This window comes from Triturus cristatus, chromosome 10 (genome assembly GCF_964204655.1).
Source record: "Triturus cristatus chromosome 10, aTriCri1.1, whole genome shotgun sequence".
Classification (NCBI taxonomy): Eukaryota; Metazoa; Chordata; class Amphibia; order Caudata; family Salamandridae; genus Triturus; species Triturus cristatus.
The window spans coordinates 1,191,353,105-1,191,379,788 of record NC_140593.1 but is presented as its reverse complement, the minus strand read 5'-3'; the positions used below and the strand labels follow the sequence as shown (position 1 = coordinate 1,191,379,788).

The window sequence follows — 26,684 nt, the reverse complement described above, 5'->3', positions numbered from 1 at the left end:
CACAAGTATTCAACCCACTGAGCTATCATGCTGGCTGTAGTATTCCCTTCTCCATCTCTAGAAACTTACTTGCTCCTGATATTTGCAGCAATAGTTGTACATGAGTCTCCGTAGTAGGAAACACTCCACAAAATGTTTGTTTGCATGTTATGCCTCATTCCACAATGGGGAACTTGGAATAGAGCGTACTTAGGATACCCAGTAAATAAGCACCCACAGAATGTCAGTATTTATCCATCTATTCTGCCCCGACTGGATAAAAAGCGTATTCTCCATGTTCACTGACACCTCCAGGCGTGAGAGTTGACTGATCATCCTCAGTACTCTGGGAGGGGCGAGTGTATAAAGAATAAAGTGGCTACTTAACTGGAGTGCAATAATACCGGAGAACATCTGATACCTCAGTAACAACTGACTTGTATATGACCTAGAGAAAAGGTCTTGAACATCGCTTCTTTGTATATCTCACTTTCTGCCTCAGCCCTCACTCTCTTCCTTACTTCTCTCTCTGTTCTCTCACACTCTCTTTCACTCTTTCCCCCTCAGCTCTCTTCGTCTTCTGTATCAATAGTCCATCCTCCATATCTCTATCATACTTCTTATTCTTGGTCTTTTTCTCCAGCCCTCACCCTCTGTCTCCCTCATTCTATCACTCCATCTCACTCTTCATTTCCTCTCCATTTCTCTTCCTTCCTTTTCTCTCTATCATTTGTTTACTCTCTTTCCCTCTTTTGCTCTCACTTTCTCTCTCTAGGATCTCTCCCTCCCTTTTTCTTGATTTAATTTAATCTCTTACTCTCTTCATCATTGTAGATCAATATGTGTCTTATTTTCTCTATATATCGCTATTTCGTTACAGTTCTACTGTGCCTTGCTCTAGCTCACTCTCTCCTTTTTTCTCTTTCTCGTACTTCTCTTTCTCCTCTCATACTCTTTTTCACTCTCTACCAATGACTCTCTATTTCACTTGATTGCTTTCTCCTCCTTATCTACTATACTCATACCTTCTCGGTCGTTCTTCCTTTGCCTCTCTCTTTTACCTCTTCCTTTAAATCATCCGTTGTTTTGTCATTCCTCCTCTTCCTCTCTCATTCCTTCTCTCTCCGTTTTTCACTTTTTCCTGTGCAAACTCTTTTTGTTTCTCAGATCAATTCCCGCTCCCTCGTCTCTCACACACTGCTTCCATCTCTCTCTCTCTTAGTAGCTTGTCTCCTCTCTCCCTGTCTCCTCTCTCACTCCTTTTCTCCCCTTCCCTTTGCCATTTTCCCTTCTCCATTTATAACAGAACTTCTTAGCACTTAGAACTGAGTTACAGGGGCACCACGTGCAAAGTTAAACTCGGGGATGGTGGCGGGTGCGTGTGAGCCAAGAGCAGCCCATGAAATGGCCCAATCACTTTTATCTTCAGTGAATATCTGAGCCTCTGTTGCCAAACTCAGCTGAAAACAGCTTCTGCCTCTTCTTAGAAATGAGTGCTTACAAAACACGCGGTACAACGTGCAGCGCTGCGTGTGTACGTGGACTGCAGGGCAGCGGCGTCAGGAAGGCGAGGCTGCGTCAGCGGACGCCATTTTCTCTCAGTGTTTACTCAATGCAAAGGGCGGAAAGAGGGAAGACAGATCTCGTTGTAATGTGCACTACCGTCAGTTTGTAGTGCTGCAGACAACTTTATGAGCAGCCGCTCCACGAATGTTGCTATTCAGTTATTCATTCAATTAAGTAAAAATGAAAATACAATGCGAGCAAAGTTACTTAACCCAATTCTATTCGAGTTGAAGTGCAAATACTTTTGGGTGAGTCTTAAACTCAACCAGTGAAATTATTACTCACTGCAAAAAAATCAGAAACCAGCAGGATTCCATTCGGACTGAGGGAGAAATACCAGAAATTTGAGGGTACCGGCAGGGCCGGCTAGCACTGGTTGTGCCCGGTGCGACAATCATATTTGGCGCCCCCTCCTCGGATTCCCTTACTACGACTGAGCTAAAGTCCCCCTCATCTCTCCATGGCCCCTCTCTCACATAGGGTTCATTTGTTATAAAGCAGCAGCAAAGTCTGGCTGTACTAATAAGGATGTATATCTACCCAAACAAACCCTTTTTAGCAACCCTAGGAATAGATAAGGAAAGACGGGGAAAAAACCAGAACGCCCTAACCTATTTTATGCAGTTTGCAAATCAGCTCTTTGATGACAGTTCGTAACAGTCACTTTTCTATATTAGGGCTGTATCTTACGAACTGCGTAACAAAAGGATTTCTGTGACAAAAGCAGTATTCCACTCAGCTATCTACATAAAATACATATCTGTGATCTGCACGATGCGGGTTATTTGCGGCAGGCGTATTAACACCCCTGCGCTACTTTATGGCGAGTCAAAACTGCCCCTAGACAAAACCCTGATCTCTTGCTCGAACATTAATAAAGAGTTATTTTGACATTTTTATTGCTTCCTGAAAGATGGATGCACAAGGAACTCTGCAGCAAATGTTTATAAATCGTACCCTATTGCTAAACACAGCGCCCCCCTGAGGTCAGCGCCCCCTCCCCAGGCCAGCGCCCAGTGCGGCTGCACCCGTCACTTTGCCCTAAAGTCGGCCCTGGGTATCAGTGCTGGAGGGAGAGGCAGGATTACAACATTGAAGGTTAGCATTCAGCCTTTTATGGAGTAGGTGGTAGTTTACGGCCTGGAGGTGCACAGTGACTAAGGGGCATATTATCAAGGACGGCCTTAAAATTATCGCCCTTGTGAATTCCCATAGAAGCCCATGTTCTGGTGTGAACATGGGCTTCTATGGGAGTTCACAAGGGCATATTATCAAGCCCATTATCGCCGCTTTAGCGGCAGTTTCCTGCTGCTAAACCGGTGATAATTTTAACGCCGTCCTTTATAATATGACCCCACATCAGCAACCACAAAAGTCCCTGTTCTAAATTTTAAGGTTTGAGGAAAAATCCTCTGTTATAAAGAGTATGCCTCTATATGCCTCAATGTGGATCATGTGTTATAGTGAGTAACAGTGTTTCTTCGAATTACATTAACAAAAAAATACAAAAAATATATCCTTCAATGTGCAGTAAATGATTCAAAGTAAAAAAGAGGTGGTGATTATGTTATGTAAATTTATTTAAAAACATGTGTAGACAAGATACAGTACAATTTTTCACAAATGAAAAAATATTTTGAAAGGTTCTTTTTGTTAAAAAGGTCTTCTCATTGCAGAGATTACAATACATCAATTATAAATACAATCCATTAATTATACAAAAAAGTCTCATACGCAATGTAGAAAACTATACAGAAAACAATAAAAGAGTCTTTTATATTTTTCTGTATAGTTTTCTCCATTGTGTATGAGACTTTTTTGTATGATTAATGGATTGTATTTATAATTGATGTATTGTAATCTCTCCAATGAGAAGACTTTTTTTAACAAAAAGAACCTGTAAAAATCTTTTTTAATTTTAACTTGTAAGAAAACAATCTCCCACCCCACTCTCTTCTACCCAAACACAATCTACAACCCCACTCTCTTCTAACTAAACGCAATCAACCAACCCACTCTCTCCTATGAAAACAATTTAGCACCCCACTCTCTCCTAAGAAAACAATCTACCACCCCAAACTCTTCTAAGACAACAATCTACCATCACACTCTCTTCTAGGAAAACCATCTACCACTCCACTCTCTTCCATGAAAACCTTCTACCACCCCACTCTCTCCTAAGAAAACAATTTACCACGCCACTCTCTCCTAAGAAAACAGCCTACCACCCCAAACTCTTCTGAGACAACAATCTGCTACCCCACTCTCTCCTAAGAAAACAATCTACCACCCCACTCTATTCTAACTAAACACAATCTACCACCCCACTCTCTTCTAAGAGAACAATCTACCACCTAAGAAAACAATCTACCACACCACTCTCTTCTAAGAAAACAATCTACCACCTCACTCTCTTCTAACTAAACGCAATCAACCAACCCACTCTCTCCTATGAAAACAATTTAGCACCCCACTCTCTCCTAAGAAAACAATCTACCACCCCAAACTCTTCTAAGACAACAATCTACCACCCCACTCTCTTCTGGGAAAACCATCTACCACTCCACTCTCTTCCATGAAAACCTTCTACTACCCCACTCTCTCCCAAGAAAACAATTTACCACGCCACTCTCTCCTAAGAAAACAATCTACCACCCCAAACTCTTCTAAGACAACAATCTACCACCCCACTCTCTTCTAGGAAAACAATCTACCACCCCACTCTATTCTAACTAAACACAATCTACCAACCCCACTCTCTTCTAAGGAAACAATCTACCACCCCACACTCCTCTAAGAAAATGATCTACCATCCGCTCTCTCCTAAAAAAACAATCTACCCCACACTCTCTTCTAACTAAACACAATCTACCACCCCACTCTCTTCTAAGAGAACAATCTACCACCTAAGGAAACAATCTACCACACCACTCTCTTCTAAGAAGACAATCTACCACCTCACTCTGTTCTAACTAAACACAATCTACCACCCCACGCCCTTCTAAGAAAACAATCTACCACCCCACTCTCTTCTAAGAAAACTATCTACCACCCCACTCTCTTCTAAGAAAACCACCTACCACCTCACTCTCTTCTAACTAAATACAATCTACCACCTCACTCTCTCCTATTAAAACAATCTACCACCTCACTCTCTTCTAACTAAACACAATCTACCGTCTCACTCTCTTCTAATAAAACAATCTTCCACCTCACTCTCTTCTAACTAACCACAATCTACCACCCGCTCTCTTCTAAGAAAAAAATCTACCACCCACTCTCTTCTGAGAAAACGATCTACCACACGCTCTCTCCTAAAATAAAACAATCTACCACCACACTTTCTCCTAAGAAAATAATCTACCACCACACTCTCTCCTAAGAAAACAATCCGCCACCTCACTCTCTTCTAACTAAACACAACCTACCATCCCACTCTCTTCTAACTAAACACAACCTACCACCCTACTCTCTTCTAACTCAACACAATCTACCACCCTACTCTCTTTTAACAGAACGCAATCTACTACCCTACTCTCTTCTAACACAATCTACCACCTCACTCTCTTCTAAGAAAACAATCTACCACCCCACTCTCTTCTAACTGAACAAAACCTACCACCCCACGCTCTTCTACGAAAACAATCTACCACCCCACTCTCTTCTAAGAACACAATCTGCCACCCCACTCTCTTCTAACTAAACACAACCTACCACCCTTCTCTCTTCTAACTAAACACAATCTACCACTACACTCTCTTTTAACAGAACACAATCTACCACCCTACTCTCTTCTAAGAAAACAATCTACCACCCCACTCTCTTCTAACTGAACACAACCTACCATCCTACGCTCTTCTAACTAAACACAACATACCACCACACTCTCTTCTAAAGACACAATCTACCACCTCACTCTCTTTTAACAGAACACAATCTACTACCCTACTCTCTTCTAACACAAGCTACCACCTCACTCTCTTCTAAGAAAAAAATCTATCCCCCACTCTCTTCTAACTGAACACAACCTACCACCCCACGCTCTTCTACAAAAACAATCTACCACCCCACGCTCTTCTAAGAACACAATCTACCAACCCACGCTCTTCTAAGAACACAATCTACTACCCCACTCTCTTCTAACTGAACACAACTTACCACCCCACGCTCTTTTACAAAAACAATCTACCACCCCATGCTCTTCTAAGAACACAATCTGCCACCCCACTCTCTTATAAGGACACAATCTACCTCTCCACAGATCCCGATCCCTTCTTAGATGACTGCCTAATACTTTACCAGTCGGCTCCTGGTTTCTGACAGTGAACGTCTTCCTTGGGGATATGAATCTTTGTTGGGGTGGTCTTAAACATATTTCTATTAATCTATCCACTTCCTATTTCCTGAACAACAACCTCCTGCCCTTCTGCAAACCTACACACAATAAAGGCTCCATTCTTGGTCTTGATATTCCCAATGAATCAGTTGTGTCTATCAACGACGGCTTGCCTGAGGCATGGTTTGACCACTTGCTAATTCCTTTCATACAACACATCACTCATTTTAGAACCTTCAAGCAGTACAAAAAAATAGACCGTTGACGGGACTCTAAGAGTATCAACATTGACCTAGTGACATCCTCGGCAATGAGATCCTGTCTTCCTATCTGCTCCAACCAAGGTGACATCTTCACAGTAACTAACTATATCCAATGCTAGACTGGATGCTCATCACAAGCCTAGCACCAGTTATACAGAAAAAGAAGAGACCTTAGCCTCTGAGTTCTCCAGAACGTATGAGTAAACAAAATCCCTCAGACAAATAGAGAATAGCTGTAGACACTCTTGCTTGGATGCAAGCTTATCTCGACAAATAACAACTTGGGGAATAACTACATGATACACATTTTGCACCAATGTCCACTTATATCAAATCTTAGCTAGACAATACTATCAATCTTGTTAGATTCCTCTTTAATAATATCAAATTCCCTAATATGCTGTCCCCCATCCTCACCTTCGAGGAACCTATAAGACAATGTGAGGAATATTGAACTATTCTTTGACACAAAAGTACATTCTATCGCATCCTTCCTTCCTTAAATAATTGATGCTGTGGAGGCCTCCACCCTAGTTTGTAAAGCTCCGGAGATGATCCAACTTTACCGAACCAATAAAGAAAGTTCTTGACACCATCCTGGATGTGATAACTGTCTGTCACTTCACTGATGCAGTCTCTGGCAACATCAATAAGAAGCTGTCTTGTTGGATCCTGTCATTCTGGATGTCTTTAATCGCAAGGCTCGTTCCAAAGGTGTTTCAGAATTGGCTACGTCTGAACCCGGTTCAAGAAGCCTTCAGCTGATGCCAATTAAATACCCTATATCTGGTCTTCCTTTCCTTGGAAAAGTACTACAAAGTGTGTGCCCTCTCCGTTCATGCAACAAATCAAGGTTCACTATCTCCTTGCAAATTGTCAATCTGGCTTCTGTCAGGGGTGCGGCACTGAAGTCACCTCCTCCAAGTGATCAGCGATGCTCTATGATCCTTGATGCTGGTAACTCCTGCTTACCGGTACTCTTAGATCTCTCTGCCGCTTAGATACAGTCAATCATTCCATAGTAATCAACAGAGAATGTGGCCTAATGGCTAGTGTGGTCGACCTTGAAGGTGGGGAACCGGGTTCGAGTTGCGGCAGGGAGGCTCAACATCCTGTGATTCTGGGCAAATCCCTTAATGCCTAACAAAATGAATGTGTCCGTCTGTAATGCAACTGGTGCACGTGTAAAGCGCTCTGATACCTACGGGTCTATTTCGCACTATATAAAACTAAAAAAAAAATCTTCAAATATAGAATGGGCATGGAGGGAGCATTTCTTAACTTCCTTCTTACTTAGTGGGTCCCAAGCAGGTAAAATCAGAAACCATCTCTCCAGCATAGTTGAGTTAAATCACTGTGTCCCACAAGGCCACCTCCTTTTATCAACCAACTCTGTTTAATCATTATATAGACACTCTCTGAGTTATTATTGAAAACCTGATTTCCACTATCTCCAATACACAGATGACACTCAGATGTTCTTCAAAATGTCCTCCCCAATGACGTCTTACTCCTTACCAAAACATTGGAGACAGTCCAACGTTGGATGACTGCCTAACACTTACAACTTGGTCCTGAAAAATGACATTTCTTTTCATTTCAGCTTGGAAGCCTAAGTTACCAGAGCCAGCTTGGATGGACATGTTGCTACCTTTGCACTGCCGCCCCATCATTGTAGAAAATGGCAAATCACTGAGTTACTCTTGATTGCTGGCTCACTGGCAGTCACGTCAACACTTTGACCCGGAGTGCGCACTTCCATCCCAGACCTCTTAGAGGGTGTCAGCCACTTTATCTCTGTAGAGGATCTCAGGTCCATCGCAGGCTCTTATCTTTCCAGGGTGGGTTCCTGCAACTCATTCCTTTTACGATTACATGAGGGTCACCGGGCAGAACTTAGCGCAGTACTGAATGCGGATGCTCGAGATCTTTCTGGAAGCAAGACGTTCCACCACAATTCTCTAGTGGTCCTGGCAATCAAATGGCTTCCCATTGTAGTTAGATCCCAGTTCATGCTGGCTTGTATCACCCACAAAGCAATGCATACTGTGATCCCCAAGTACTCAGCTGAAATACTGAAACTCTCTGGAGGACAGAGTTTCCCGTGCAGGTCCAACTCACTGCTTCTCAGACCGTCTTCCTCCAAAAGAGAAAAAGTATCTCCCAATCTTTCTCCAGTAGTACAGTGAGACTTTGGGTCTCCACCCCTCCTGTCCTTCGCACCATCGACTACCTGTCGACATTTAAAAAGGAGCGGAGAGCTCTTCTTTCAGAGACACTTCCATGTGGTGTCCTTACCTACTTCTTCACCTTCCACTACTGACCATATGATTTGAGCTCCAGGATCTCGTGTTGTCCTATCGTGGTCTGTCCTCCATCTTGATCGCGCACATCTAGGCGGCATCGCCTCTTTCCTCGATGGCTCTTCTTGTCCATATTTCGACTTGAGTTGGTTTTCCTACGTTCATCCCCCATTATTCAGAGGTCGCTTGGGTACCACTTACCTTCCATTGTGGTCTCGTACACGTATTTCCTTCTCCTTGTTACAGATGGTTTGGTAAATGTTCTACTTTGTATTTGTCCTTAGTTTGATCTTCTTTTTGTAAAGCACAATCGCGCCCCTTCTCCATTTTTGTGCTATTTAAAAATGTTTACATAAGTTTGTAAAAACATTGTTCAAATGGAGTTTTTACTATAACTTCTGAACCCAATGGGACAGTCGTTCAGTAAATGATATTTAGGATACAATATTTATGTTACACATTTTTTTACATGAATTTCCGACATACAATCCTGGCTATGAATCCTAATTTTGTTATTTGTTGTTGCATTTATCAATTTTTTCTCGAAGAACTTCCCCTGAACTTCTCCTAACAAGCCTTACCCCACAGCCCCGCAGAGCTGTACCCTCGCTGGTGTAGGGTCCCTGCGCTGCACTCTGATTGGTTGACCTCCATCGTGTCTCTCTTGCCTCGCGCTCCTCTTAAACCTCCAGAGACACGAATCCTTGCTCGTCCTCAGAAGATGTCTCAGGCTGATCGTCACCATCCTCTGCAGAGGTGTTTCTGTCTTGTCTCCTCCTCTCCCTCCTCTGTTCCTAAGACCCCAGAGTAGAAGCCCTTGCCTGCATCCAGATGGCTGTTCATGCAGATCTATCCTCCTGTCTACCCTGGTGGTATTTAAAAGTCTCTCCCATGTCTCCCTCTCTCACTGAGGTTCTGGTTTCAGTCCTTGGCTGTCTCTTCATGCGGTCTCTCCTGCAACCCTTGCTCCATTTCTGGAGCTCTCTTCTGGACAAACACGGATCTAGCTTTACCTCTAGAACTGGACACAGTCCTCTAGGTGAGACATGGGTAGCTCAAGATAACATCCTTTCCTCTGCTAATGGAACCGTCTCCCGCTTCACTACAATACTCCCCAGCTCGCCCACCATCTTTGAGGCTAGCGGACAACTCTCAGGTCAAAAGCGTACCAACCCTAAGGTCCTGGGATCCGTATCAAGACCTCCAGTGCCCCGTCCCTGCCGTGTCCCACTTTAAATATAGGGACACCATCTCACCCCAGGAACACCTTGTTTCCACACAGGCCTCTCGTTTGACAAGCTAATGCCTTCTGGGAGTTGTAGTTCTAGGGAACCCGTCGAACTAACAAACCAGGTAATGATTTGCAACAGAAACACTCATGTTCGAGCGGGTGCTCATGCAGTGCAACACACTTTTGCTTTGCGCTCGTGTGCCTTTATAACCTTCAGTAAAATAAGCGCTACGTTTTGCATCACTTTGCACCGTTTGTAAAAACCTACCCTCCCATGTGCTAGGTGGCCACCTAGTACATGGGTTCTCCGTGCCCTCTGCCGGACGTGGCATTAAGCTGCATTAAATCTTCCGGTTGTTACCCCTCTTGGGTTTTCATAACAACGTCCCCCCCCCCCACCCCCCCTCTACTGAGTTGCTCCAGTCCTTTCCAGCCCTTGGCACTGTCTCAATTTAAGGCTTCGGCTCCTATGGGCGTTGGCATCCTTGAGGCACGCTCAATTTTTAACCCTGTCCACAAAGCGGACACACCTCACACTTTGATTCCCGAGCACCCCTCCTCTCAAAAATGAGGGTCAAAATAAGGCGAAGCCGGTGCTGGGCGTCTCGGAGCCACGTGCATATGTGGGGACCCAGCTTTACCCGCGCCCTAATACAGCCTTTCTCCACCCCTGGGCCTGCTAGCCCCCTTTCTAGGGTACAGTGGTGGTAGGTGCCTTTTGTGTAGGGTGACCACATTTTTAAAACCAAAAACAGGGACATTTCGCGAAAATAGACGAAGGACTACAATTTTCCATCAACCGAGCGCACAGAACGACAGCGCTCATCCGCAAAGAACTACAGAAGAGGCGCTAAGAAAATGCAGAAAATGCAATTTTTAAATCCAGTATCACGCGTGGTAATTAAATTACTTTCTTATAACAGCTGCCAGGGACATCTTAAAGGATTTGGGGGCCCTGGGCCAAACGTATTTTGGGGGTCCCTGTTCAGAACAGCTTTGAATTTATGATCCAGTTTCACCTCTTTTATTGCCTCTTTGACACAGAGTGTGTCTGTGACAGCGTACAGACACACTCCTCCAAATTCTAAATCTGTTGGTATCTAATATTCATGGATAGAGATGTGTGTTTTCAATATTGTAACACAGCCGCAGCACATTAATATTACTGCAAATAATCTCTGTTACACCCCCCTATTTCTGAAGCGTGAGGTCCTGTTCTGATTTAAAATAAACTTTTTTAATGAATGTTGCATGAAGCAAGAACACATTTCTCTGCAACATGTCTGATATAAATGCTCACACATCACCCTCATTAATAACAAATTAAAGAACAACTATTTAAAACAATATGTTTAAGAATTATTCAAGGTCATCAGAACATGACTCTGCAGAACAGGGAGGGGGGGGCTGAAAGGCGGGGGCCCGGGGCCAGAGCCCACTTTGCCCATGCCTTAAAACGTCTCTGACAGCTGCCAACTTTCCCTGCTTTGCAAACATATAAAGACACCCCCCCCCCCCCCTCTTTTCAGTCGACCCTCTCTATAAATGACCTAAATTTCCCGACATCTGCAGTTAGCGAAAACTCCGGACTGTCCCGGCAACTCCGGGACGCCTCGTCACCCTCCTTCTATATCCCACCACAACAGATTAAACAGTCCACCCCACCCCAAGTCCTTCCATCCGTTGGGTCTCCACCTTCCTGTCGGTTTGGGGGGCTCTCACCTGAGGGGGCTCCGGACGCCCCTGCCTGTCCAGGATAAGCCGCCCTGGGTGAGACGTCCTCCGACTCTGTGGCTGCAGACGCCCCGCTCCGGACCTTAGAACCTTTGGGGCGGGCCTGATAAGAAAACTTTCTTTTCAGATAAAGGTTATCTTAAAATTGTCGTCGATAAGGTTCCAGGGTAGTTAATCTCTACTGCACACGTGGACTACCAAAAAGGCATTTTAACGTTTAACGTTCCAGCAGGCCGCTCAGCTTTTTGTACAGTTTTAGGGCCCCCTAAGATTGGGACTGTAACAGACGCAGGTGGGCTGCAGGGGCCAGGCTTCCGCCTTTCGAGCTTGAAGACCTCCCGCTCTGCGCTTGACCAAATCACTTGTGTGATCCTGTGCAAATCATTGGGGCCTTTTTGCATTGAACTGAAATGGCTGACTTTGCACGCCTAAACCCATTCCCCTGGCTGGATATCACCGAAGCATGATGAAATATCACCTCGGAGTAAAGTTGCCTGATGGTCTGCAGTGGGCAGTTCAGGACTAGCACCTTCTGGAAGCTTCGAGCCCCCCACAGACCCCTGAGTCTGTAAATAGTCACAGAGAGTTTCTCTGCTCGCCCTTGAAGCGGTCAGAGATTAAACTGGTGGGGTGCAGGTGCTGCTCCACGGGGGGGGGGACACAAACGCGTGGGAAGTGTTGCATGTGCCATTGAACCCGACTGGCACAATTTATTCAATGTTAAATGACACTAGATTAGAGTAAAGGTCGAGACGGTGACATTTCATGGTGGCCACTCTCTGCCCGTAGGTGGCCGCTCCAACCCCTCCCCCCCTGTGTTTGTAGGCATTGCAGGTAACGTCTGACCCACCCTATACCCAATAAGGGAGACAGGAATGGGTTCTCTTTGCAGGAATGGGAGAGAAAGACCCTCTACAAAGTCTTCCAGAAAACCCTTTACTTATTTACTCCTTTTAGGTCGAAGCCCACCCGTCAGCACAGCTGTCTGGTTTGCTAAAGACATTTTGAGGACATTCGAACGTTGACCTAGCAATGCATTCCACCTGTTGCTTGCCATTGGCTTTGTGGTTTGTAACTCACATTTTCTGGCTTTCTATTTGCTGGCTTTGTTTGCTTTAGGCTGTCCAGCTCAAGTTAGTCCCTCCCATGGCCCACACCCTGTTTACTGTATTCTTCCACGAACACACTTTCTGTAAACAGGCGTTTATCAATCAATAATTTGATTTGATTCAGACCTTAACTGAGGTCAACAAATACAGTTAAAAAAAAATAGAGCATGTTAAATTATATTTTTTAAAGCGATTTTAAAAGGCTCTTTATAAGATTAAACAGGTTAAAATAGTTTATGGTCCACGAGAACAACATACATTAATTAAAACTATTACATTTGTGCACTTTTTTTTTTAGATAGCTTTAAGAAACTCTTAAAAAACTTAAGCAAGTTATAGCATATTAATTCATTAGGGGGAGACTTACACACCGTTATTAGATCTTGAACTAAAATAGCGTTGTATCTTAAACGGATTAGCTTTATGAATCTACGCCGAGCCTCTACCAAAGTCGGATTAGGACAAATTAGTAATACGTGAGAGAGATCTTGTGATCCGTCATTGCACAAGTCACATTTACCTAGAGACTTTTCGGTGGCGATTCTTCCAGCGGAATATGCTTTCAAAGGAAGAATTCCTAATTGCAGAATAAGGATAAAGCGCCTTACTCTGTGCTCTAACTGGAACTGTAGATAGTGCCCAGGGGTTTTAAATACTATGTTTTTCACAATTTGTTTATAACACTCTAATTGGATACAATATACTTTGTCCCGTTCATAGCTTATTCTCGGCATAATAAGTTTTAAAAAGAGCTTCAGATGCGCTGGGGACCAGGCCTGCAAAATTGCAATAGTGCATTGTGACACCTCAAGGGCTTTTCTGAGGTTCCTATTGAAGGTGTGCCGAGCCGATTCATCTCTAAAAGTCTCCAGTTTTAATATATGCCTTAAAGTGCCTGGAACTGCATGACAGAGATTATAGGCCCACCTGATGATATTGGAGACAACTCGGGCAAAAATGCTCGTTAGAGAGAGCTCGAGCCGTAAAGCTTGTACGGGGACTGATTGGGATACTTTTAACAGTTTCCGAAGAATGATCCCTTCCTTTACTTTTACCGATTGCCATGCTTTAATGTGTGTATATTCTAAGGCACGCCTTTAAATCTTGTTCTTATCTTGTGACATTTGCTGTGCATTCAAAGACAGAAATCAGGTGTCAGGCTGTGTCTTCTAGGGAGCTTGGTGTTTACTTTTCTTTCTCTGCCTTCAAAGTGAGAGGATTTATGTGCAATCCTGCTGGCTAGTGGAGGCTGCTTGAAGAAGGCTGTAAGATGTTATTTTTCTTTTCTAGCACACAAGAAACTGTAAATGTCTGCAAATGAACTGTGCTGACGATCAAATCAATACATTGCGTGATGACATTTCCACACATTATCGTTTTTGCGCTGTATACTTTAATCAGTAAAACTGTATGTGAGAGGAAATGGAATGGTTATTTCATCTGAAGATGTGTTCTCTGTGATAGCATTGTGCTACAACACATTGCATACGCCATGTTACCCCACTGCATTCTACTCTGAACCACTCCAGACCACTGCACTCTACTCTGCACCATTCCACACCACACCAACCCTCTCCACACTGCGTCACTGCACTCTTCTCTGCACTACTCCAATCTATGCCTCTACTCTACACCACTCCACTCTACGCCAATGCACTCTACCCCCACACTACTCTTTTATGCACAACTGCACTCTGCACCACTACGCACCACTTCATTCTGTACCACTCTACTCTGCAACACAGCATTCTATGCCACTGCACTCTACGCCAATGTACTCTACTCTGTATAACTCCACTGTACGCCAATGCACTCTAAGACAACCCCCTCTACGTAATTCTAATCTACTCTGCTCCACTGCACTCTACTCTAAAACAATCTAGTCTACGCAAAAGCACTTGGCGCCACTGCACTCAGCACCATTCCACTCTACTATGCACCACTCTATGCAGTACACTCAATGCAAATGTACTCTACACCACTTTACTCAGAACCAATGCACTCTACACTAATCTACTCTGCACCGCTGCACTCTACATCACTATACTCTATGCCACTGCACTCTATGGTGTTGTACTCTGTCACTGCACTCTATGCCACTCTATTCTACTCTACGTCACTGCACTCTACCCCAGTCCTGTCTATTTTGCACCACTGTACTTTATGCCACTACTCTTCATGCCACTCTACTCAGCTTCACTTCCCTCTACGGCACTCTACTCTGTGCCACTGCACTCTACACAACTCTACTCTGCCCCACTGCCCTCTACACCAATGCACTCCACGTCACTCCAATATACACCACTGCACTCTTCAACAGTATACTCTGCAACACTGCTCTCTCTGCCACTCTACTTTATGCCACTGAACGCTACGTCACTGAACTCTCTGCCACTGAAATCCACGCCGCTGAACTCTACCACTGCACTCTACACCAATCCACTGTAAGCAACTCTAGTCTAATGTGCACCATTTCACTCTAGGAAACTCTACTCTATACCACCGCACACTACGCAACGTCACTCCACTCTAAAACAATTTGCTCTACGCCACTGCAGTCTACGCCACTCTGTTCCACTCTGCACCACTGCACTCTACACAACTGGATGTTGCACCAATGAACTCCACACCACTGTACTCAGAACCAATACACTCTATGGCACTGCACTCTACGCCAATCTACTCAGCCCCACTGCAATTCACTGTACTCCACTGTACTCTACTCTATACCACTCTACTCTACACCATTGCACTCTATGTCACTTTACTCTGCACCACTCTACGCCACTCTACTGCACTCTGTGCCAATGCACTCTATGCCACTCTAAGCTACTGAGCACCACTGAACTCCAAATCTGCTCTCTCCATCACTCTCCTCTGCATAACTCCACTCTATGCCACTGTAGTGTATGCCAATCCACTCTAAGCCAATGTAACCTACTCTGCATCACTGCACTCTACTACACTCTGCTCTATACCACTGCCCTCTACGCCACTTCACTCTCCTCTGAAACAATCTACTCAATGCCACTGCAGTATACAACACTCTATTTCACTCTGCGCCACTCCACTCTAGGCCACTCCACACTACTCCACTCTGTTCAACACCACTGCACTCTATGCCCCTGCACTCTACACCAGTGCTCTTTACACCACTTTACTCAAAACCTACACACTCTACACCACTGCCGTCTATGCCAATCTACTCTGCACCACTGCACACCACTATACACTACTCTATGACACTCTACACCATTGCACTCTGTCACTTTACTCTAAACTACCCTTTACCAATGTAATCTACACCACTCTACTATACACCATTGCACTCTACGACAATCTACTCTGCAGCACTGCACTCTTTGCCACTGAACTCTATGCCACACTACTCAATGCTACTCTACTCTGTGCCACTTTACTCTATGCCATTGCACTCTACCCTGCACCACAATATGCCACTCTAATCTACTGTGCTCCACAGCACTCTATGACACTGCACTCCACGCCACTTCACTCTATGCCTCTCTACTCTACTTTGCATCACTCTACTCTATGCCAGTGCACTCTACCCCACTCTACTAAGCACCACTGCACTCTTCACCCCTGCACTCTACACCACCCCAGTCAGGCCACTCCACTCTGCAGACTCCCCTCTGCAGCACTGCACTCTACGCCAATGCGCTCTACGCCACTACTCTATACCACTCTACTCTCCCCTGCACCACTCCTCTACACCACTTCACTCTACTCTCAAACAATCTACTCTATGTAACTGCACTTTATGCCACTCTTCTCCACTCTGTGACACTCCATTCTTCGCCTCTCAAATCAACGCTGCACCACTCTACTCCAAACCACTCTAGTCTATGCCACTGCACTCTATCCTGCACCACCATACTCTTCTGGGCCCCACTCCACTCTACTCTGAAACAATCTACTCTACACCACTGCACTCTATGCCATTGCACTCTATGCCACTCTACTCCACTCTGTGCTGCTCAACGCCTCTGCAGTCTGTGCTATACCACTGTACTCTAAACCACTGCACTCTATGCAAATGCACTCTACACCACTTTACTCAAAACCAATTCACCTTACAACACTGCACTTATGCGAACTACTTTACACCACTGCCTTTTACTCCACTATACTCTACAACACTCTACTCTATGCCACTGCACTCTATGCCACTGCACGTAACGTCACTTTACACCATTGCACTCTATTGTACTCTGCACCACTGTACTCCATGTCACTGGTTTATGCACCACTCTACACTGCACAACTCTACCCTACACCACTCTGCGACCCTACACTCTATGACCCTGCTCTCTACGACCCTGCACCCTTGCACTCTACTATGGACCACTCAACTCTATGCCACTCTACTGTACCCCACACCACTTGCCTCTACGCCACTCTACTCTACACCTCTGCACTCTAACCCACACTACTCCAGTCTTTCCTGCACCACTCCACTCTATGCCACTTCACTCTACACATCTCTACTTCACTCTGCTCACTCCACTCTATGCCACTACAATCTACTCTGCACTGCTCTACTCTATGCCACTGCACTATAAGCTAATCTACGTCACCTCGCGCTATGCCAATGCACTCTACATCACTTCACTCAAAACCAGTGCATTCTTCATCACTGCACTCTATACCAATCTACTCTGTACCACAGTACTTTACACCACTTCACTCTAGGCCACTCTATTCCATTCCACACTACTCCACTCCACTATATTTCACTCTATAATGCTTTACTCCTATTAAACTCTGCTCCACTGACACTCTACTCCAATCTATGTCACTCCACTCTACATCAGTCTACTGCACTCTCTGCCATTCTCTGACACTAATCCACTCTACAACGCTCTACACAACTTCCTCTATGCCACTCCATGCCACGTTACTCCACTCTATTGAATGACACACTACTCCACTCTACTCTATGCCACTCCACTCTAAGACTATCTACTCTGCTTTATGATAATCTACTCCATTCTACACCAGTCTACTCTACAACTCTACTCCACTCTACTCTACACCTCTACACTCTACCCCACACTACTCCAGTCTTCCCTGCACCTCTCCAATCTATGGCACTTCACTCTACACCACTCTACTCCACTCTGCTCACTCCACTCTATGCCACTACAATCTACTCTGCACTGCTCTACTCTATGCCACTGCACTCTAAGTTAATCTACGTCACCTCACTCTATGCCAATGCACTCTACACCACTTTACTCAAAACCAGTGCACTCTTCACCACTGCACACTACACCAATCTACTCTGCACCACAGTGTTTTACGCCACTTCACTCTAGGCCACTCTATTCCATTCCACACTACTCCACTATATATCACTCTATAATGCTCTACTCCTATTAAACTCTGCTCCACTGACACTCTACTCCAATCCATGTCACTCCACTCTACATCGGTCTACTGCTCTCTATGCCATTCTCTGACACTAATCCACTCTAAAACGCTCCACACAACTTCCTCTATGCCACTCCATGCCACGTTACTCCACTCTATTGAATGACACACTACTCCACTCTACTCTATGCCACTCCACTCTAAGACTATCTACTCTGCTTTATGATAATCTACTCCATTCTACACCAGTCTACTCTACAACTCTACTCCACTCTACGCAACACCCACTATGCCCCTCCACTCTACTCCACCCCACAACACTCTACGAAACTCTCCTCAGCTCTGACACTGTATTCCACTCTATGCCACTCAACTCTACACCATTCCACACTTCGACACTCTACTCCACTCTACGCAACACCCTCTACGCCCCTCCACTCTATACCACCCCACAACACTCTGCAAAACTCTCCTCAGCTCTGACACTGTACTCCACTCTATGCCACTCAACTCTACACCATTCCACACTTCGACACTCTACTCCACTCTATGCGACACCCTCTACGCCATTCCACTCTACACCACCCCACAACACTCTACAAAACTCTCCTCAGCTCTGACACTGTACTCCACTCCATGCCACTCAACTCTACACCATTCCATACTACGACACTCTACTCCACTCTATGCGACACCCTCTACGCCATTCCACTCTACACCACCCCACAACACTCTACAAAACTCTCCTCAGCTCTGACACTGTACTCCACTCCATGCCACTCAACTCTACACCATTCCATACTACGACACTCTACTCCACTCTATGCGACACCCTCTACGCCATTCCACTCTGCTCTACAACACTCCACAACATTCTACAAAACTCTCCTCAGCTCTGACACTGTACTCCACTCCATGCCACTCAACTCTACACCATTCCATACTACGACACTCTACTCCACTCTATGCGACACCCTCTACGCCATTCCACTCTGCTCTACAACACTCCACAACATTCTACGAAACTCTCCTCAGCTCTGACACTGTACTCCACTCTATGCCACTGAACTCTACACCCTTCCACACTACGACACTCTACTCCACTCTATGCGACACCCTCTATGCCCCTCCACTCCACTCCACAACACTCTACGAAGCTCTCCTCAGCTCTGACACTGTACTCCACTCTATGCCACTGAATTCTACACCCTTCCACACTACGACACTCTACTCCCTCCACAACCCTGTACCCTATTCCATGGCACCCCACTTCACTCCTCTCCATGCCATTCAACGCTACAGTATGCCACTCCATAACTCTCCACTCTACTCCACTTTACGACACTCCACTCCACTTTACCCCACTATTTTTTTGCCTTGCTGAACAGCAGCCACTCTGGTGTACAGCGTTGCTGAAACATATTGGCAAAGCCAATAGCTCTTGCATAAGCGAGACTTATTGGTTTTGCCAAGGCGTGTTTAGTTTTCATTGTCATCACCCAAGTCCACCGGTGTTGATACCAGCGCAGGGTGGAGGCCCAGGGTGAACGTCTTGTGGGGACAAGGGAACGGGTATTTTGGGAGGAGGGGGACACTTGGCCACTTGCTGCTTGGAGGCAGGGGCAAAGAAACCAAAGAGTTCAGATGAAGCTTGACGAGATGGGGTTTGAGGGTTAGATGCGTAGAAAAGGACGCCTGAGTCTCAGGTGGGGGCAGGCTGCAGCTTTTATGAGTGGCCATTGCCCATATGCCTAGGAAGCTCTTGCCACCTGTGGTGGAAGGGGGTGGCCACACCTTCAGATGCCCCCTGTCTTCTGGGCGGTAAGAAGGGGTTACTTCCGGGCGGCTACTCCATAGTAAAGGCGGCCATTTTAAGTGAAGCCCTGTTTCTGACTGTGAATCAATGGAGTGAGTTTATGAGGCTGAGGAGAGTGTATGGCCAAGCAGACGAGGCTGTGGCCTGGCTGTGAGCACGCGCCGCCGACCCTCCAGCGCGGCCGGAAATAGAACTCAGCGCGGCCGGAAGTAGAACCCTTTCTTGTCCGAGTCTGGAGAGCAGCGCTCCAGCACTCACAGCAGAACTTGCAGTGGGCACAGGGACAGCTCCTTTAGTCTAAAAGCCGCAGAGAGGGCTGGCAAGAATGTCACTTTCCTTTCAATCTTTCTTAAGGGAAATACCAGTTGATCAGCGACAGATGGTTTTTACTTTATCCACGCCTAATCTTTGATGCTTTATGCTTTAAGCCTTGTATCTTTATCAGATGAAAAGGTGAAACTCTAGTGGTCAAATAAACAGTCAATGAGACCCCACCAGTAACAGCTGCAGGGGGCAACTGGAATAGACGGGCGTGCACTCTCTAGCAGGTATGTAGTGGTCCAGAAGTACATACTTCAAATACCATATCCAGCCCAACCTATGTGCCAGTGGTCAACTGGAACCTTCATCTGGGGCTTGTACAAGGCCAGGGGGGAGTCAACTGGACTGCTGATGGACATGGCGTGGAAGACTACGGCAGTGAGGGTGGGTTGTTCGTCGTGTGCCATCCTGTGGCACTAAGGGGGGGCCGCCCTCTTAGGAGGGCCCCCTGCGTGGGCCCGGGGCAGCGCTGCAGATGTCCAGAAGTACATACTTCAAATACCATATCCAGCCCAACCTATGTGCCAGTGGTCAACTGGAACCTTCATCTGGGGCTTGTACAAGGCCAGGGGGGAGTCAACTGGACTGCTGATGGACACGGCGTGGAAGACTACGCCAGTGAGGGTGGGTTGTTCGTTGTGTGCCATCCTGTGGCACTAAGGGGGGCCGCCCTCTTAGGAGGGCCCCCTGCGTGGGCCCGGGGCAGCCCTGCAGATGTCCAGAAGTACATACTTCAAATACCATATCCAGCCCAACCCATGTGCCAGTGATCAACTGGAACCTTCATCTGGGGCTTGTACAAGGCCAGGGGGGAGTCAACTGGACTGCTGATGGACACGGCGTGGAAGACTACGGCAGTGAGGGTGGGTTGTTCGTCGTGTGCCATCCTGTGGCACTAAGGGGGGCCGCCCTCTTAGGAGGACCCCCTGCGTGGGCCCGGGGCAGCCCTGCAGATGTCCAGAAGTACATACTTCAAATACCATATCCAGCCCAACCCATGTGCCAGTGATCAACTGGAACCTTCATCTGGGGCTTGTACAAGGCCAGGGGGGAGTCAACTGGACTGCTGATGGACACGGCGTGGAAGACTACGGCAGTGAGGGTGGGGATGTTCGTCGTGTGCCATCCTGTGGCACTAAGGGGGGCCGCCCTCTTAGGAGGACCCCCTGCGTGGGCCCGGGGCAGCCCTGCAGATGTCCAGATGTACATACTTCAAATACCATATCCAGCCCAACCCATGTGCCAGTGGTCAACTGGAACCTTCATCTGGGGCTTGTACAAGGCCAGGGGAGAGTCAACTGGACAACTGATGGACACGGCGCGGAAGACTACGGCAGTGAGGGTGGGGATGTTCGTCGTGTGCCATCCTGTGGCACTAAGGGGGGCCGCCCTCTTAGGAGGACCCCCTGCGTGGGCCCGGGGCAGCCCTGCAGATGTCCAGAAGTACATACTTCACATACTATATCCAGCCCATCCCATGTGCCAGTGGTCAACTGGAACCTTCATCTGGGGCTTGTACAAGGCCAGGGGGAGTCAACTGGACAACTGATGGACACGGCGTGGAAGACTACGCCAGTGAGGGTGGGTTGTTCGTCGTGTGCCATCCTGTGGCACTAAGGGGGGCCGCCCTCTTAGGAGGGCCCCCTGCGTGGGCCCGGGGCAGCGCTGCAGATGTCCAGAAGTACATACTTCAAATACCATATCCAGCCCAACCCATGTGCCAGTGATCAACTGGAACCTTCATCTGGGGCTTGTACAAGGCCAGGGGGGAGTCAACTGGACTGCTGATGGACACGGCGTGGAAGACTACGCCAGTGAGGGTGGGTTGTTCATCGTGTGCCATCCTGTGGCACTAAGGGGGGCCGCCCTCTTAGGAGGGCCCCCTGCGTGGGCCCGGGGCAGCCCTGCAGATGTCCAGAAGTACATACTTCAAATACCATATCCAGCCCAACCCATATGCCAGTGATCAACTGCAACCTTCATCTGGGGCTTGTACAAGGCCAGGGGGGAGTCAACTGGACTGCTGATGGACACGGCGTGGAAGACTACGGCAGTGAGGGTGGGGATGTTCGTCGTGTGCCATCCTGTGGCACTAAGGGGGGCCGCCCTCTTAGGAGGACCCCCTGTGTGGGCCCGGGGCAGCCCTGCAGATGTCCAGAAGTACATACTGCAAATACCATATCCAGCCCAACCCATGTGCCAGTGGTCAACTGGAACCTTCATCTGGGGCTTGTACAAGGCCAGGGGGGAGTCAACTGGACAACTGATGGACACGGTGTGGAAGACTACGGCAGTGAGGGTGGGGATGTTCGTCGTGTGCCATCCTGTGGCACTAAGGGGGGCCGCCCTCTTAGGAGGACCCCCTGCGTGGGCCCGGGGCAGCCCTGCAGATGTCCAGAAGTACATACTTCACATACTATATCCAGCCCATCCCATGTGCCAGTGGTCAACTGGAACCTTCATCTGGGGCTTGTACAAGGCCAGGGGGAGTCAACTGGACAACTGATGGACACGGCGTGGAAGACTATGCCAGTGATGGTGGGTTGTTCGTCGTGTGCCATCCTGTGGCACTAAGGGGGGCCGCCCTCTTAGGAGGGCCCCCTGCGTGGGCCCGGGGCAGCCCTGCAGATGTCCAGAAGTACATACTTCAAATACCATATCCAGCCCAACCCATGTGCCAGTGATCAACTGGAACCTTCATCTGGGGCTTGTACAAGGCCAGGGGGGAGTCAACTGGACTGCTGATGGACACGGCGTGGAAGACTACGGCAGTGAGGGTGGGTTGTTCGTCGTGTGCCATCCTGTGGCACTAAGGGGGGCCGCCCTCTTAGGAGGACCCCCTGCGTGGGCCCGGGGCAGCCCTGCAGATGTCCAGAAGTACATACTTCAAATACCATATCCAGCCCAACCCATGTGCCAGTGATCAACTGGAACCTTCATCTGGGGCTTGTACAAGGCCAGGGGGGAGTCAACTGGACTGCTGATGGACACGGCATGGAAGACTACGGCAGTGAGGGTGGGGATGTTCGTCGTGTGCCATCCTGTGGCACTAAGGGGGGCCGCCCTCTTAGGAGGACCCCCTGCGTGGGCCCGGGGCAGCCCTGCAGATGTCCAGAAGTACATACTTCAAATACCATATCCAGCCCAACCCATGTGCCAGTGGTCAACTGGAACCTTCATCTGGGGCTTGTACAAGGCCAGGGGGGAGTCAACTGGACAACTGATGGACACGGCGCGGAAGACTACGGCAGTGAGGGTGGGGATGTTCGTCGTGTGCCATCCTGTGGCACTAAGGGGGGCCGCCCTCTTAGGAGGACCCCCTGCGTGGGCCCGGGGCAGCCCTGCAGATGTCCAGAAGTACATACTTCACATACTATATCCAGCCCATCCCATGTGCCAGTGGTCAACTGGAACCTTCATCTGGGGCTTGTACAAGGCCAGGGGGAGTCAACTGGACAACTATGGACACGGCGTGGAAGACTACGCCAGTGAGGGTGGGTTGTTCGTTGTGTGCCATCCTGTGGCACTAAGGGGGGCCACCCTCTTAGGAGGGCCCCCTGCGTGGGCCCGGGGCAGCGCTGCAGATGTCCAGAAGTACATACTTCAAATACCATATCCAGCCCAACCCATGTGCCAGTGATCAACTGGAACCTTCATCTGGGGCTTGTACAAGGCCAGGGGGGAGTCAACTGGACTGCTGATGGACACGGCGTGGAAGACTACGGCAGTGAGGGTGGGGATGTTCGTCGTGTGCCATCCTGTGGCACTAAGGGGGGCCGCCCTCTTAGGAGGACCCCCTGCGTGGGCCCGGGGCAGCCCTGCAGATGTCCAGAAGTACATACTTCAAATACCATATCCAGCCCAACCCATGTGCCAGTGGTCAACTGGAACCTTCTTCTGGGGCTTGTACAAGGCCAGGGGGGAGTCAACTGGACAACTGATGGACACGGCGCGGAAGACTACGGCAGTGAGGGTGGGGATGTTCGTCGTGTGCCATCCTGTGGCACTAAGGGGGGCCGCCCTCTTAGGAGGACCCCCTGCGTGGGCCCGGGGCAGCCCTGCAGATGTCCAGAAGTACATACTTCACATACTATATCCAGCCCATCCCATGTGCCAGTGGTCAACTGGAACCTTCATCTGGGGCTTGTACAAGGCCAGGGGGAGTCAACTGGACAACTGATGGACACGGCGTGGAAGACTACGCCAGTGAGGGTGGGTTGTTCGTCGTGTGCCATCCTGTGGCACTAAGGGGGGCCGCCCTCTTAGGAGGACCCCCTGCGTGGGCCCGGGGCAGCGCTGCAGATGTCCAGAAGTACATACTTCAAATACCATATCCAGCCCAACCCATGTGCCAGTGATCAACTGGAACCTTCATCTGGGGCTTGTACAAGGCCAGGGGGGAGTCAACTGGACTGCTGATGGACACGGCGCGGAAGACTACGGCAGTGAGGGTGGGGATGTTCGTCGTGTGCCATCCTGTGGCACTAAGGGGGGCCGCCCTCTTAGGAGGACCCCCTGCGTGGGCCCGGGGCAGCCCTGCAGATGTCCAGAAGTACATACTTCACATACTATATCCAGCCCAACCCATGTGCCAGTGGTCAACTGGAACCTTCATCTGGGGCTTGTACAAGGCCAGGGGGGAGTCAACTGGACAACTGATGGACACGGCGTGGAAGACTACGGCAGTGAGGGTGGGGATGTTGGACATACTGGAGAGCCAGGGTTAGAGAGGGAGGGCAGCTCTTCAGGGGGGCCAGGATCAGGTGAGACTCTGTTTCAGGGGTCACGGTGCGGGTGCTGTAGGGTGGAGGCCTGGTGAGTCTTGTAAACCATCACGGTTCCTCTGCTCTCTGCGCACCAGGCAGAGCCCTGTGCAGATGGAGACAGGAGCACGCCGAGGAAGTGTTGTGAGATATCCCTCTTATCTCTGTGGCATCTCACTTCCCCCCTCGCTGCAGGGCTAGAAAGCTGACACCTGCCTTTGCATGTTGATTGCACGCGTCCTGAGAGCGGGCGAACCCGGGACTCTCTCCCTTAAAACTGGAGCAGGTGATTGCAAATGTAGATACAGGGCAGACCCCCGGCCCTCCCCACAAATGAGCAACCCCAACACGGGCTAGGAATAGTGTTTACCGTGCGCTTTGAGGTCAGTGCCCCAAACTTCCACTGTGCACTTTGAGGTCAATGCCACAAGCCTCCTCGCTTTGAGGTCAGTGCCACAAGCCTCCTCGCATTAAGGTCAGTGCCACAGGCCTCTTCACTGTACGCTCTGAGGGCAGTGCCACAAGCCTCCTTACAGTGCACTTTGAGGTCGGTGCCACAAGCCTCATCGCAGTGCACTTTGAGGTCGGTGCCACAAGCCTCATTGCAGTGCACTTTGAGGTCAGTGCCACAAGCCTCCTCGCTGTGGGCTTTGATGACAGTGCCACAAGCCTCATCGCAGTGCACTTTGAGGCCAGTACCACAAGCCTCCTCACTGTGGTCTTTGACGTCAGTGCAACAAGCCTCATCACAGTGCACTTTGAGGTCAGTGCCACAAGCCTCTTCACTGTGCACTTTGAGGTCGGTGCCAAAAGCCTATTCACTGTGGGCTCTGAGGGCAGTGCCACAAGCCTACTTGTAGTGCACTTTGAGGCCAGTGCCACAAGCCTCCTCACTGTGCACTTTGATGTCATTGCTCCAGGCCTCTCCACTGTGCGCTTTGAGGGCAGTGACCCAAGCCTCCTCGCTGTGCACTTTGAGGTCAGTGCCACAAGCCTCCTCACTGTGGGATTTGATGACAGTGCCACAAGCCTCATCGCAGTGCACTTTGAGGTCGGTGCCACAAGCCTCATCGCAGTGCACTTTGAGGTCAGTGCCACAAGCCTTCTCGCTGTGGGCTTTGATGACAGTGCCACAAGCCTCATCGCAGTGCACTTTGAGGCCGGTGCCACAAGCCTCATCGCAGTGCACTTTGAGGTCAGTGCCACAAGCCTCCTCGCAGTACACTTTAAGGTCAGTGCCACAAGCCTCCTCGCTGTGCACTTTGAGGTCGGTGCCACAAGCCTCTTCACTGTGCGCTCTGAGGGCAGTGCCACAAGCCTCCTTGCAGTGCACTTTGAGGCCAGTGCCACAAGCCTCTTCACTCTGCACTTTGAGGTCAGTGTCACAAGCCTCTTCACCGTGCACTTTGAGGTCAGTGCCACAAGCCTCCTCGCTGTGCACTTTGAGGTCGGTGCCACAAGCCGCATCTCAGTGCACTTTGAGGCCAGTGGCACAAGCCTCATCGCAGTGCACTTTCAGGTCAGTGCCACAAGCCTCCTCGCTGTGGGCTTTGATGACAGTGCAACAAGCCTCATCGCAGTGCACTTTGAGGTCAGTGCCACAGGCCTCTTCACTGTGCACTTTGAGGTCGGTGCCACAAGCCTCCTTACTGTGCACTTTGAGGTCAATGCCACAAGCCTCTTCACTGTGAACTTTGTGGTCAGTGCCACAGCCTCTTTGCTGTGCACTTTGAGGTCAGTGCCACATGCCTCTTCACTGTGCACTTTGAGGTTGGTGCCACAAGCCTCTTCACTGTGCACTTTGAGGTCGGTGCCACAACCCACAAGCCTCCTCGCAGTGCACCTTGAGGTCAGTGCCACAAACCGCCT

The 26,684-nt window shown here is 48.5% G+C and overlaps 2 protein-coding genes across 2 annotated transcripts in view; one reads left to right on the top strand and one right to left on the bottom strand.

Moving 5' to 3' along the window:
• LOC146797008 (uncharacterized) overlaps positions 1–11,482 on the bottom strand; it is a 238,169-nt gene extending 226,687 nt beyond the window's left edge. Inside the window, exon 1 of the mRNA XM_085629605.1 lies at positions 11,401–11,482. The gene's annotated coding sequence lies outside the window, so the exon portion shown is untranslated. The remainder of the gene's footprint in view (positions 1–11,400) is intronic.
• LOC146797007 (GATA-binding factor 1-B-like) overlaps positions 1–26,684 on the top strand; it is a 128,549-nt gene that overhangs the window by 16,534 nt on the left and 85,331 nt on the right. The window lies entirely within an intron of this gene.